Below are 15,000 nucleotides of genomic sequence, written 5' to 3'. Positions count from 1 at the left end.
TTTTTTTTTTTTCATCTCAGTGGAAAATAGATAACCTTACCTAACCTGATCTAAATGAATAAAGAAAGCCAAGATTAAGTAAACGCCAACGATCTCATTGAAAGACAAACATTAGGTAATAGAATAGAGTAATGATTAAGTAAAGACAGCAGAGGAACATGAACCGGAAAAAGCAAAGATAGATAAAAGAATAACGATTAAAGACAGCATAAGCTTCTCATTGAAAGACAAACATTAGGTAATAGAATAAAGTAATGATTAAGTAAAGACAGCAAAAGAACATGAACTATCTCACTAGAATAGCAAAGATTGATAAAAGAATAACGATTAAAGACAGAATATAAACAACAACACGATATACCGCTGTTTGTGATCTCTGTGTATGATTTGTGGAAATAGTTTAACATTGAGAACTGGCCTTTGTACAAAACAATGAGAAGCGTGCAGTATTCAGGTGCACGTATATCAGATTCCATTAAGATACTCAGGACAGTATACCAAAACATTTCACTATTCAATCGCCTCCACTTTGAGCAGACTTGACTGAAAATTATCGTAGACTTTTAAGTTTTTTTTTTTTTTTTTTACTTTTTTGTCATTTTTATTCCTGATTGTCGAAAGATAGACGAGATAATAATGGTGATAATGATAAACAGACAGACTACGTAATGTTTTTGTTAATTTTACGTTTTGTCATTCATGATTGGCGAAAGATGAACGAGATAATGATGTTGATGATGATAAATAGACCAATAAAGAATAAGTGTAGACTCTAAGACATTTTGACCTAAGTGGAGCTGTAACCGCTGGAATGATTTACCCCCATCGAGCCGCTCACCGTTCCAGGAAGACGCCAGCAGCATCCTTAAACATTTTCTGAGGTCGCGCCTTTTGGAAATTGATGTTCTTGATATATGTGTCTAAACGCTCTTTTCTCGCATACCAACTTCTATTTTTCAAGGGCCACAGAGATGATAAGTCAGGTTCTCGTGTCTCAGAGGATGTAGACTACTTGTTAAACTATCACTGGAATCATGAAAACACCCATGAAACTCTCAGTAACTTCCATTAGAGCCTATTAGAAAGTTGAGATGAGGCGGCGAGATGTTTAAGAACACTGGTGAGGGTCTGGACGCACCGCTGCGACGGCCAATGCCACAAGGAGAAAGCGACCGAGAAATGAAGACCACGGGAAACACGACAAGAAAGAGAGAATGGAGAGATGCGAGGAGGTTAAGGAATACAGGTAATATGATAAAGAAGAGAGACACGAGAAGACAGAAGAAAGTGAAGTGGTAAGAAGCACACAAAGATTACACGAGAGGAATTTCAAGGATGCTAAAGAGATAAAGAATGACAATAACGATTGAAAAGAATACGAGAACTGGAAGAGAAAACTGAATAATATTGAAGCGATCGAGAAATGAAAACCACGAGAAAGACGATAAGAAAAAGAGAATGAAAAGATGCGAGAAGGTTAAGAAATACAGATAATAGAAGATGGAGAAGAGAAACACGAGAAAACAGAAAGGAATGAAGAGGTAAGGAGCACACAAAGACTATACGAAGAGTTGGAGGAATGGAGGAAGAGAAATTTGAAGGATACAATAAACTATACGAAAACCAGAAGAAAAGAAAATTGAATGATACTGAAAGAAGTAAACGACCACAATAAAAAGAGGAAGAGAGAAAGATATGGAAGATCACTGGAGCCATATCAAAAAGAGGACTAAGAGAAGAGAAAGGATGAAGGCAAAGAGGAATACGAGAACCAGACCGAAAAGAGAAGGAAGAGGAAGAAGAGGATAGGAAAATTAAGAGAAGAGAAAGGAGGAGGGCAAAGAGGAATACGAGAATCAGACCAAAAAGAGAAGGAAGAGGAAGAAGAGGATAGGAAGAATGAGAGAAGAAAAAGGAAGAAGATAAAAGGGAATACGAGAACCAGACCAAGAAGAAGAAAAAGAAGAAGAGGAAGAAGAAGAGGGGGAATAGTGAGATGTTGACGCTAGAGGTGGAGGCCGAGAGGGTCCGAGAGGGTCCGGGAGGGTCCCTAAGGAGGAAAGGAACGTGTCTGAGTACTATTCCGTTGATATTATGGAGGAAAACTTTGGTAGAAGAAGCTGTGACCGCCCACCTGCTCACTGTTGCTTCAGATTTTTGTAGCGGCGTCAGGTGTATGATGGAGGCACGGGCTGAGGTTATGCCAAGAGTAGTAGTAGTAGTAGTAGTAGTAGTAGTAGTAGTGGTGGTAGTAGTAGTCAAAGTAGTAGTAGTAGTTGTTGTTGTTGTTTGTGCTTTTTGTTGTGGTAGTATTATTATTGTTATTACTAGTAGTAGTAGTAGTAGTAAAAGTAGTAGTAATAGTAATAGTAATAGTAATAGTAGTAGTAGTAGCAGTAGTAGTAGTAGTAGTAGTAGTAGTAGTAGTAGTAGTAGTAGTAGTAGTAGTAGTAGTAGTAGTTGTTGTTGTTCCTGTTGTGTGTGTATTTTTCCAGTTGGTATTCACTGCTCATGCCCTTCCCAGACCCACACACGCTCCTGCTCCCCTCACAGTCCCTGCAAGACCTACACAAACTCCTGTCCCATGCCTTTCTCACACCCACACACACTCCTGCTCCTCCACACTGCCCTTCCCAGACCCTCACATGCTCCTGTCCCCCTCACAGTCCCTACAAGACACACACACGCTCTTGTCCTATGCCCCTCTCAAGCCCACACACGCGTAAGATACTTTTTTCTTCCTCTAGAGTCACTGATGAAGAGTAACAAAAAAACGTGCAGAAAAAAGGCGTATTGAGAGTTTAAATTTACAAAGAGAGGTCAAATAATATACAAAACTGAAGGAAATAGTGGATATATGAGATTATTTATAGTGGTTGGCAGTAATCAAGACGACTATGTTAACCTTTTTTCTTTTCTCTTTCCTCTCTCTCCCTTTGTGTCTCTCCATTTAAACGCATTCTATTCAGTCACAGAGGAGGAGGAGGAGGAGGAGGAGGTTGCAAGTGTTTCATCCCCACGGCAACAGCACCTCTTCATCCATCCATCTCCCTAAACGTCTGCTGAGGCGCCCCAGACCATCCTACCTAGGGACTTACACACGTCTCCAGCGACACCACCAGCAGACGGCGAGAGAGAGAGAGAGAGAGAGAGAGAGAACAATAGTAACAAGAACTACTACCACTACTAATATTACTACTAGTGCTACTACTACTACTACTACTACTACTACTACTACTACTACTACTACTACTACTACTATTTGTATGAGTGGTGCTGATAGTGGTTTTCAGAGAGAGAGAGAGAGAGAGAGAGAGAACAACAACAATAACAACAGCAACAATAATTACTACTACTACTACTACTACTACTACTACTACTTTTTATCTAATTATCGTACATATGCACTCGTATTTTTCACTCTTTCTTTCCTCAATGCTTTATGACAGTGCTTGTGAACTTAAATCATGGTGTCATTGGTAGTAGTAGTAGTAGTAGTAGTAGTAGTAGTAGTAGTAGTAGTAGCAGTGGTGGTGGTGGTGGTGGTAGAAGTACAAATAGTATCAAGGACAGTGTATTACATAATTTGGAGTGTGAATTTGCTCTGTAGTACATCAAGTAGAGTGTGTGTCTGTGTGTGTGTGTGTGTGTGTGTGTGTGTGTGTGTGTGTGTGTGTGTGTGTGTGTGTGTGTGTGTGTGTGTGTGTGTGTATAACCCACCACTCACTTAAGAATCATATACTACCCTCGTGATCGCCAGCTACACCCTATACCACGGTCACTAAGAGGCCTCACTCACTGTCTGTACATGGGTGAAACTCAGACTACCACCCTTACTCTGAAACTCATCTAAACCACATCGCCACAACTCTCAGAAGGCTTTAGATTAAATAACACGGGGTGTTTCTATGACTGCAACGATAATTAACATGATTTCTGCATTGTTAACGTTAGAAACACTCATGAGAACACTGCTAACGATGTATTTGGCCTTAGAAAATGTAAAAGCATTTCTGAGCTGTATCACCACTACTCTCAAAAAGGCTCTAGTTGAAGTAACACGTATTTTTAAGGTGTTTCTATGACTGTAGTGATAAATTAACACGATTTCTGCATTGATAACGTTAGAAACACTCGCGAGAACCCCTAACTTAGACCTTAGAAAATAGGACTGATGAGGTAGCAAAGCGTATCTGAGCTGTAACATTACTACTCTTAAAAGTCTCTAGTTAAAGTAACGCGTATTTCTAAGAGTGTTTTTCTGACTGCAGTGATAAATTAACCTGATTTCTTCTATATTACTAACCTAAGAAACACTCACTAAAACCCTCCTATTTCCGTGGCCTTTGAAAAATAGTTGTAGTGAGAGAGAGCAGAGCGCTTGTGAATAAGAACACAAGAGAGGATAAGACCTTCACACACCACGCATCTCGTCCTCTTACTCTCGTGGACAGTGGCTGCTCTCTGCTCTGTGAAAACCTTTGAGACTTGAGTGGGGAGTGAACGCCAGCCTGCCAAGTGTGTGTCTGTGTCTGTGTGTGTTGGGGAGAAGGGAGAACAAGCGGATGTCTGGCTGTGTGGTAGCGTGGCAGTATTAGCAACCTTGGTGAGTGCTGTGGTGGTGCTGTGGTGGTGGTGAGTGTGTTTTGTTTAGTTGATATGGTGTTGTGTTTGAGTGCAGCTTATGGTGGTGGTGGTGGTGGTGGAGGTGGTGGCAGTAAGTGGTGTTTATGTTTATGTTAGTGGTGTGAGTCGTGGTGGTGGTGGTTTTCAGAGAGAGAGAGAGAGAGAGAGAGAGAGACACACACACACACACACACACACACACACACACACACACACACACACACACACACACACACACACACACACACACAAAGGAATAGAGGAAGAGCACGACAGACAAACAAACCAGAGAGAGAGAGAGAGAGAGAGAGAGAGAAAGAAAGAGAGACAGAAACAGACAGAAACAGACACAAACACAGACACAGACGGAAACAGAAACAGCACATCCATACAAACATGCGATACGCTAAATTTAAAGACAAAAATAAAAAGGAGAGACAGCAAAAAGCAAAACAAGAAAGCAAAATAATGACAAAGATAGCACACCTCACAAGTAAGGAGGAGATAACAGAAGACAGTGAGGTGAGGGAGCGAGGGACAGGAAGGCAAGGGGAGATGACTAGTAGCACCCCACCTTTCTATTAAAAAGAGAACAGTGAATGGAAGAGGAGGAAAGGGACAGAGAGGCGAGAGAAAGAGAGATAGAGGGGAGAGATGGCAGGTGGTGGTGGCATCAACACCTGTATTGTCTAGAGAGAGAGAGAGAGAGAGAGAGAGAGAGAGAGAGAGAGAGAGAGAGAGAGAGCTAAAAGGTGAAAAAAGAGTGGAATATATGGAGCGAAAGAGGGAGAGAGAGAGAGAGAGAAAGAAATAAAGAAAAAGGGATAAAGAAACAAAAGAAGAAGAGAAACGAGAGGAATAAGAAAAGAAACGCTGGATAGAGAAAGAAGGAATGAATAAAAGACGAAGAGAGGAGGAAATCAAAGCAAGAGTATAATGTCAGAGAGAGAGAGAGAGAGAGAGAGAAGAATGTTGCTCATCTAGTGACGTGTGACCTTGACAGTGTGAACAGGGTGACTGCCTTCCTCTCTCTCTCTCTCTCTCTCTCTCTCTCTCTCTCTCTCTCTCTCTCTCTCTGGGAAATGGCGATTTGATGCTTTGGTATGGACTGAAAAAAATAGTGAAATGGAAAAAGCAAATGCGAAACACACACACACACACACACACACACACACACACACACACACACACTAATACAAATATGTGGCAGGCTCTACACAGGTTTTCGTTTATATTTGTACAATTTTCAAGGGTGTTCTTTTTAATTCTTGAGTGGTCAGGGGGGGGATGGGTTGGGTGTGTTTGGGGGGGAGGTTATGTTGGGGAAGAAGGGAGGGTGGTGGGTGGGGTGGTTGGATGTTGGGGAGAAAGTTTTTTTGGAAACGTCATTGTCATTGGAATAAATGCTCTCTCTCTCTCTCTCTCTCTCTCTCTCTCTCTCTCTCTCTCTCTCTCTCTCTCTCTCTCTCTCTCTCTCTCAACATAATATACACACAAGAGTTTTCACTTTAATTCTGGTAATGATTTCACTTAATTTACTCTCTCTCTCTCTCTCTCTCTCTCTCTCTCTCTCTCTCTCTCTCTCTCTCTCTCTCTCTCTCTCTCTCTCTCTCTCACACACACACACACACACACACACACACACACACACACACACACACACACACATTCATGCTTTTCTTTTTTTTTACTTCATTGTTTTTCCTTCAATCTTTTCTCCCTCTTTCCCATCCTCTCACTTCTTTCTCTCTCTCTCTCTCTTTCTTTCCATTTTCACTGTCCTTTCCCCCTCACTTGTTTTCTTTTATTTCCCGCCCTCCCTACCTCTCCTGTGCTAGTCTGGGCTGGGCTGAGTAAGGCTGGGTGGAATGGCTAGCTGGCTGGCTGGCTGAGAGAGAGAGAGAGAGAGAGAGAGAGAGGGAGAGACACACAGGACACAAACACTACGCCAATAACCAACTGTTTTCTGAAGTTTGTCCTACACCCTTGACCGTGTCGTTAGGGGGAGAGGGCAGGCTAAATGTTTCTTTCTCTTCAATACCTACAGACTAGACGGCAGCCATCCCGCCACCTCTCCACCTCTCGCCACTGCTATCACTGTATACCACCTCTTCCACCTCTTCTCGCTGTTGTTGCTATTGCTAGTTGCCACTTCTGCCTTCACCGTGGCTACCGCTTTCTATGTATGTATGTGTGCATTTTAATCTGCGTCTGTGTGTGTGTGTGTGTGTGTGTGTTTTATATCCTTTCCTTTGCCAGAATGTTGATGTGTTTTGTGTTGTTTTTGATGTTTGTATCGTGTTTGTTGTTGTGTTTCTGATGTTATTGGGTTGTGTTTACTGCTACTGCTGCTACTACTGCTGCTGCTGCTGCTACTACTACTACTACTACTACTACTACTACTACTACTACTACTACTACTAATGCTGCTGTCACTACTTCTACTACTAATATTACTGCTATTACTACTACTCTGATGTTGTGTTGTGCTAGCGATACTACTACTACTACTACTACTACTACTACTACTACTACTACTACTACTACTACTACTACTACTACGATAAAAACCCAGTGGAATGACATTAATGGTGGTAATAAAGGCAGTAACACCGCCCTATGCACCCACCAGACACTGAAAAAGGGACACGGGGCATCATAACCAATGGTAAGCCTATGTATCCTCATATATTATTCTCAGATATACGTATACACCTATATATATATTTTCCCCTCCCCACCCAGCACCATTGACGGCACGGTTTGCACCACTGCCAAGACCAGACAGTGTTGCCAACGCCTTCCCGCCCTAAAATGTCCTTATATGGGCAAGACACGCTCGTCAGCCTCCAACCTCAATATTTCGCGTCGCCTCGCTCAGTATTGCTATTGACATGCATAATTGTACCCCTGCATATGCCCTAGAGAGTAGGGGATGTGTACTGAATGGGAAAGTGACAGATGCAAAATGTAGTGGTGTGTGGCATCTGTCCCCTATGGTTTAACGTATGATTGGAGGGGTTGTCTAGGGTAGAGTAGGGACAGTCTCTCTCTTTTTCTCTCTCCTGCCTTCATTGCTTATCTTTTGTGCTGCCGAATGCCATCTTAATGACCATCCTATTGCAACACATGCTGGGAACAGTATATACTCTACTGCAATGTACTATCTAGTCTCCAGCGTCGGTTTTTATCCATTATATTGGCATGACTTCCACCTCATTGCCTCTTACACATTATCTACTGCAAAATTAGTCCAAGTAAGCATGTCAATGGAGCGAAAGGAAGGGTGATAACAATGGGCGTGGAGTCGTGTGGCTGGCGGTGTGTGGCACGGGTTGTGTCGGCAGGGAGGTGGAGGGCGGCAAGGGAAGGGGGGGGGCCAGCAGCAGCACAGGGCCGAGGAGCATGCAGTGTTCAGAGCAGCGGCGGCCGGGAAGGATTAGTCGCGCTCGGCTGTCCCAATTTATATAAATAACGGCGAGGGAATCCATACATATCATACTCATAGCGGATGTTCACGTGCTCCTGTTGTAGTCCGCTAGTGGAGGGGAGGCAGTGCTCTATCTAAAGTGCAGTGGCCATCATCGTCAGCAGCAGTACCGTGCAGTGGTAGGGAAGTGAATGGTGGTGGTGGAAAAGTGTGCTTCACCCTAAGATTGTGGTGGTGGTGGTGGCGGTGGTAGTAGTGGTGGTTAGGGGTGGAAAACGGACCCCTTCTGCTACCCCCCTCCTCCTCCCATTTATTTAAAACCTAGTTCTTCCCCCCCAACAAACCCTCATTCATTATACCTGGCTGGTGTCGGTGCACTGAAGGGAGATACCACTGATATTCCGGACCCAGGAACGAAACCCACACTGGGAAGGATATTAACACGGATTTTCTACGAGTAACAAGGTAAGTAAATCCTCTCAGAGTACTGCAATCTCATATGCTGACTGTACCAAGCGATTCACGTCATTCTGGTGGTCGTAGAGGCGGTGGTGGTGGGTGTGGCGATTCGCTCTTCTAGTACAGCCGTGGTATAGGGAAGGAAAGGAGAGTGAGAGAGAAAAAGGGAGGGAGGGAGAGAGAGAGCAGCTGCGTTTCTTTTCTAGGGTGGTGGTGGTAGTGGTGGTGGTGGTGGTGGTGGTCGAACTGCTGGTGTTGTGAGTTCTGTGTTCGTCTTTTGTTGAACGTGGGTATTGTATTTGGTGTTCCCGTGGCTCTCTTCCTCCTCTTCGACCTCTCTCCTCCAGTCCGTCGCTTTTTCACTCGCTTTTTTCTCCCTCCGGCTTGGTGAATGTGGCTGAAGACTCTACGTGGCTTTCAGAACGTACATGACTATTAGAAAAGACCTGTGTGTGTGTGTGTGTGTGTGTGTGTGTCAGGGGCAGCGGTGGCGAGGCGGAAGGGGTAAAAGCTCCCTATTATTGACATGATCTCCCCAACATCGCGAGTATTAGGGTAATCAGGGTGAGATGGCGCATTTTACCCTGCACGTAATCTGCCTTTGTTGGTGTAAGGTAAATAACTACCTAGTAATCGCCCTTTAGTATGACAAATTTTCATTTTGGCCGGATCAGCAGACTCTCTCTCTCTCTCTCTCTCTCTCTCTCTCTCTGTTGATTTTAAGGCGAATTTGAAGGTCGTTCTTTATATTTCGTTTTATTTAATGCCAGTGTAGGTGGGCTTATGTTTACTGAGACTAATGGGGGTAAGGGAGAGGGTGGAGTGCTGGGTAGGTAGGGTGGAGGGGTCTGTGGAGGCAGGGAGGGTGTTGTTGGGGTTCAGAGAGAGAGAGAGAGAGGAGGGTTACCTGCAGACAAGCACTGTAAGAAGAGAGAGAAGAATTTCGTAACATGAGACCAACCTGTTTACTTTTCGTGTTAAGATTGCCATGACTTCTTACTCTCTCTCTCTCTCTCTCTCTCTCTCTCTCTCTCTCTCTCTCTCTCTCTCTCGTGATTTTTTTCCTATTAAAGGTGTTTCCTATTGTATGCTGAGGGAATCTTTAAGGAAATGTGTGTAATATAGATAGATAAATTCTCTCTCTTTTTTTTCTTGTTACCGGTTCCTCTCTCTCTCTCTCTCTCTCTCTCTCTCTCTCTCTCTCTCTCTCTCTCTCCCAGTCTCCTCCCTCCTTTCTCTCCCTTTCTCCGGCTTGCTTAGCGATTTTAAAGGGAGATTGCCACCATTAGGATTAAAGTATTCACCCTTTTTGTTTTATGGCTCTCCAACAGTCTCCCTTTAATCTCCTTATACCCTTTTTATACATATATTATTACTTTCAGGGAGGATAAGGGAAGGAAGGTTTCTCTCTCTCTCTCTCTCTCTCTCTCTCTCTCTCTCTCTCTCTCTCTCTCTCTCTCTCTGGCAATAATAATAGTGTTAGTAATAAACAATTGATAAGAAATCGCACCAGAAATTTTGAAATATACTTTACGTGTGTGTGTGTGTGTGTGTGTGTGTGTGTGTGTGTGTGTGTGCTCTCAGTAAATGACAGCACACAGTAACAAACACAGCGCCATGGCAGGGGAAAAGGGGCTTGGGGTGGGAGGGGGAGGGTCTGAGTGAGGAAGATTTGTACTGTTAACCCTTACGTGACAGACAGACAGACAGACGGACAGACGAGTGGATTAGATAGCGTAGGGAGGCGCAGACAGACGAACAGACAGGCAGAGAGAGAGAGAGAGAGAGAGAGAGAGAGAGAGAGAGAGAGAGAGACCCACCCTTGCAATATAATCTAGCTTTCTTGACACTAATAGTTTTTGTAACCATGAATGAAAGCTTGATGCAAGATGTCGTGTGTGTGTGTGTGTGTGTGTGTGTGTGTGTGTGTGTGTGTGTGTGTGTGTGTGTGTGTGTATGTGTTTCATTATGCTCTCTAATGTCTGCCATGACTCCTGTTTCCCACTTGAATGCTACCCATCCTACACTCCACCCCGCCACACCTTCCCAACCCTTTCTCGTCCCCTCGGCCACTGCCACCCAAGACACGCACGCACACACGCAGTCATCGCTATAGCGGGAAGACCACGCTTCCCTATTTATAGAAGGAAAAACAGCAAATAGAAGCGAGGAATTGTACGATTGTGGCGAGGCGTGTTGCGAGAGAGAGAGAGAGAGAGAGAGAGAATGTGGAAAGGACAAGATTAGTTATTCTCCTTTCTCTCTCTCTCTCTCTCTCTCTCTCTCTCTCTCTCTCTCTCTCTCTCTCTCTCTCTCTCTCTCATCGTTATTTTCTTTCCTTTTCTCTCTATTCCTAATTTTCCTTACTTCATCCATCCTTCCCTTCCTCCCTCTTTGTTATCTCTTTCTTCCTTCTTCCCTTCTTTCGTGTTCTCCATCACTCCCTTCCTCGCTTCCATGTTTGTTCCTGTCCTTTTCTGCCCCACCCCCTTCCCTGCCTCCCTGCCTCCCTGTCCGCCTCCTGTCGCTATGTCTCTGCTCGTAATAAGAGAGATTGTCACATACATTGGACTTCAGACATTGCACCATATCTAATTTTGCATCGTTAATTATGGTGGGATGGTGTTAGTTGATATGCTCTCTCTCTCTCTCTCTCTCTCGCTCTCGCTCTCGTTCTCGTTCTCGTGTGGAAAAAATGCATGTTGATATAAATTTTTCGCGTACTTAATCTTTTCCTATCGTCATTTAATTGCTATGTGTGTAGAAAATGAAAAATAAGAAAAGTTTTAGAGGGAAAAAATGTAGAGAGAGAGAGAGAGAGAGAGAGAGAGAGAGAGAGAGAGAGAGAGAGAGAGAATGTAAAGAAGTAAAGTAAATAGCAGTGTTGTTTGTGATGTGTAGTGTATATTTGTTTCTTTTCTTTAGTTTTTTTCTTTTCTTTTCTTTTTTTCTTTTTCTTGCACCGAGAATACGTATATAAATTGTTCGGCTTTGTTATGATATACCGAGTGCTCTCTCTCCCTGTTTTCCTTCCTTCCTTCCTTCTTTTCTTCCTTCTTTTCTTCCTTTCCTCTCCTTTCCTCTCTTCCTCCCTCTTCTTCCCTCCCACCTCCCCACCACACCCCCTCCACCTATTTTATTATTTTTTCTACATCCTCTTAATGCAATTGTGAAAAATTTTATGTTCATCTTATTTTTTTCCTCCTCCTCCTCCTCCTCCTCCTCCTCCTCCTCCTCTTTGCTATCCTGTCTCTCACTGGTAGTTAGTTGATAGTCGCAACAAACAGCCTAGTAAGAAACTCAGGGCCTGTTGTTGTTATCTTCCTTTGTATTCCTCCTCCTCCTCCTCCTCCTCCTCCTCCTCCTCCTCCTTTTTATTTTGCCATGCCATTGTTTTCCTCCCTCCAATATATCACACGACCATCTTCTTTTCTCTCTTTTTTTTCCGTCGCCTAATATGGAGTGAAAATTTTAATTATTATATTCATTAGTAGTTTAATAGATCGTCCTCCATTGGTCTTTGTTTTCCCTTCCTTTCTCTTACTTTGGTTATTTTTTGCTAAAGAGGGAAAGAGGATCGAAAAGGCAGGAAATTAATTACTCTTCTTCTCAATCTCTTTACTGTTAATGAACCTTGGCGACTAGAGAAAGAGAGAGAGAAAGAGAGAGAGAGAGAGATTGCTATTTCTCCGTATTTGTTTATTTGATTATTTATTTAGTTTATTGAATTGTTTACTATTTTTATATTTGTGATTCGAGGTTTCTTTCTTTCGTGTTGCATTTTATTCCTTTATTTCTGTATCTCCTTCCTTCCTTCCTTCTGTTCCTCCTACCCTCCTACTCTCGTCCTTCCTCCAGCATTCCCTCTGTAACTTCCTTTCTTCCTCCTCTTTCTTCCTTTATCCTCCTTCCTTTCCGTCCTTCATCAATTCCTTCCTGCCTTATGTCCTCCTCTCCTTCTTTTCTTCCTACTTTCTTTCCTTCCTCATTTCCTTCCCTCCTTCCGTCCTCCTTTCCATTTCCTTATTTCTCTGTGTAAATATCAGTAACTCTGTTCTTAAAAGCATCGAAGTCTCATTTTCTTCGACAATTGTTCATACTAAAAGACTGTGCATTGTGGAGGTTACTGTGATTCTCATTAATAAAAAGAAAGTTTTGCTGTGATTATATATTTTTTCATTGATTTATTTTTTTTACGTAGGGAAGAGGACCGGCAGAGGGCAAATAAAAAAGAAAAGATTAAAAAATAAATGGCCCACTTGAGTGCTGGCTCTCTAAAAAGTGGAAAAGCGTCACCCGAAATTGGGGAGCAATAGTGAAAGTTCTACGCGTGTGTGCTAAAAAGACTCATGAGAACTCGACCATGTGGCTGATGATTGGAAAAAAGTGGTGATCTTTGCAAATACTTGTGAAATAACTCGTTTTTTTATCTATATATATCTCTGTAACCCCTTCAATACTGGGACACATTTTTACCTTGAGATTTGTGTACGATTAGACCATTTTATTGACATTAGGAACGGTCTATGGGAGTCAGAAGGTTAATGGCCACAGTCTTCACTATTTTAATCCCCCACATAAGTTTCTGAAGCTGTATAAAATCACCAAATGCGTCATGGTACTCAAGGGGTTAACTATCACTCGGTACACCTTTCTCACATCTCCCAGTCATTTTTGAGGCATCTATACTCGTTCTACAGCCACAGTCAATCGTTGAACTGGTAAGCAATTGTTTTAACCCCCTTCAGTGCTATAACGCTTTTCCATATTCATGCTGCTTACTATTTGGTGATTTATACAGCTTAAGACACTCATGTGGGGGGGTTTAAAATAGTGAAGACTCTGGCCATTAATCTTCTGACCTCCATAGACTCTTCCTAATGTAAATAAAATTGTCTAATCGTACACAAATCTCAAGGTAAAAAAATGTGTCCCAGCATTGAAGGGGTTTTAAATGTATATATACTCTTTCCTCACTGCCAACGTTCTTAGCTAAAGTAATTGTTTGATGCCATAGATCCTGTTATTATCATTATCATTATTATTATTATTATTATTATTATTATTATTATTATTATTATTATTATTATTATTATTATTATACCCAAACTCTTCTTTTTTTTCACTAAATTACTTGCACAAATTTACTGTAAGGGAAATCCATCATTCTTTTTTTTATCTATCGTGTAAATTTGTTGATATTTTTTTGTATTTTCTATATTTATACTCAACCTTATCAGTCTCTGTCTTCCTGTTGTTCATTTTATATTGTTATTTTGGGTGTGTACACGTGTGTGATAGAAGTCATCAAGGGGGGAGAAGAGAGAGAGAGAGAGAGAGAGAGAGAGAGAGAGAGATTGTGTGTATTGATGTGTAACGTGTTTCTTTCTCTCTCTCTCTCTCTCTCTCTCTCTCTCTCTCTCTCTCTCTCTCTCTCTCTGTTAATGGTGGATTACAAATGCAGACTCTTCTTTTGTTATTGTGAAGCTGAGAAAGGAGAGAGAGAGAGAGAGAGAGAGAGAGAGAGAGAGAGAGAGAGAGAGAGAGAGAGTATTGATTGCTGTGGCTGAGAGAGAGAGAGAGAGAGAGAGAGAGAGAGAGAGAGAGAGAGAGAGAGAGAGAGAGAGAGAGTTAGGCTTATCTTCCTAAATAAGCCTACCGTTCTGTCTTTCCCTCTTCATTCTTTGAATATATATATATATATATATATATATATATATATATATATATATATATATATATATATATATATATACACACACACACACACACACACACACACACACACACACACACACACACATTATATATAATACGTCAAGATTCACAGCTTTATGTTTTCTCTGTAGCAACTCTGGTGGTGGTGGTGGTGGTGGTGGTGGTTGAAGTACGATTATGGTTGATGTAGCTAATTGGAACATAATTTTTAAAGTGGCTTCTACATAAGTTTGGATGGGCCATTTCCAACCCCCTCCCCCACTCTCTCTCTCTCTCTCTCTCTCTCTCTCTCTGGGAAGTAATTCGTGTTTTCTGTTAATACTTTTGATTGCGTGGTGGTAAAAAGCTACACGCGTTTTTTACAAGTGTTACCTCGCAAAATATATCGTGTCTTCTCATTTGAGCGCCAGTTTGAATACCTTTGTGCTTCAGTTTGGCTTCTATGTTTATCTTATTATTATTATTATTATTATTATTATTATTATTATTATTATTATTATTATACGTATTCCTCCATTTCATCACTTTTTTCTCCTTTTCTTTCGCTATCTTTATTTCGTTTTCCTTTTTACCTTCCTTCAGTCGTGTATAAATAAATGTTATAACGAACGAACAGTCATTATTATTATTATTATTATTATTATTATTATTATTATTATTATCGTTATTACTATGACCAGCAGTGTTAGCGTCACCATTATCAAATCAACCTATTTTGTTATTAGCTTCTTCCTCAGACCTCTTATATTTCTTCCTCTTCTTCTTCT

The 15,000-nt window shown here is 41.8% G+C and overlaps 1 protein-coding gene across 1 annotated transcript in view; it reads left to right on the top strand.

The window, feature by feature from the left end:
• Positions 1 to 8,029: 8,029 nt before the first annotated feature.
• Positions 8,030 to 15,000, top strand: part of LOC123504616 (plexin A3-like) — a 204,310-nt gene continuing 197,339 nt past the window's right edge. Inside the window, 1 exon segment of the mRNA XM_045255281.1 lies at positions 8,030 to 8,521. The gene's annotated coding sequence lies outside the window, so the exon portion shown is untranslated.

This window comes from Portunus trituberculatus, chromosome 16 (genome assembly GCF_017591435.1).
Source record: "Portunus trituberculatus isolate SZX2019 chromosome 16, ASM1759143v1, whole genome shotgun sequence".
Lineage (NCBI taxonomy): Eukaryota > Metazoa > Arthropoda > Malacostraca > Decapoda > Portunidae > Portunus > Portunus trituberculatus.
The sequence above is the reverse complement of the archived record's forward strand: the minus strand, read 5'-3'. Positions and strand labels throughout refer to the sequence as shown.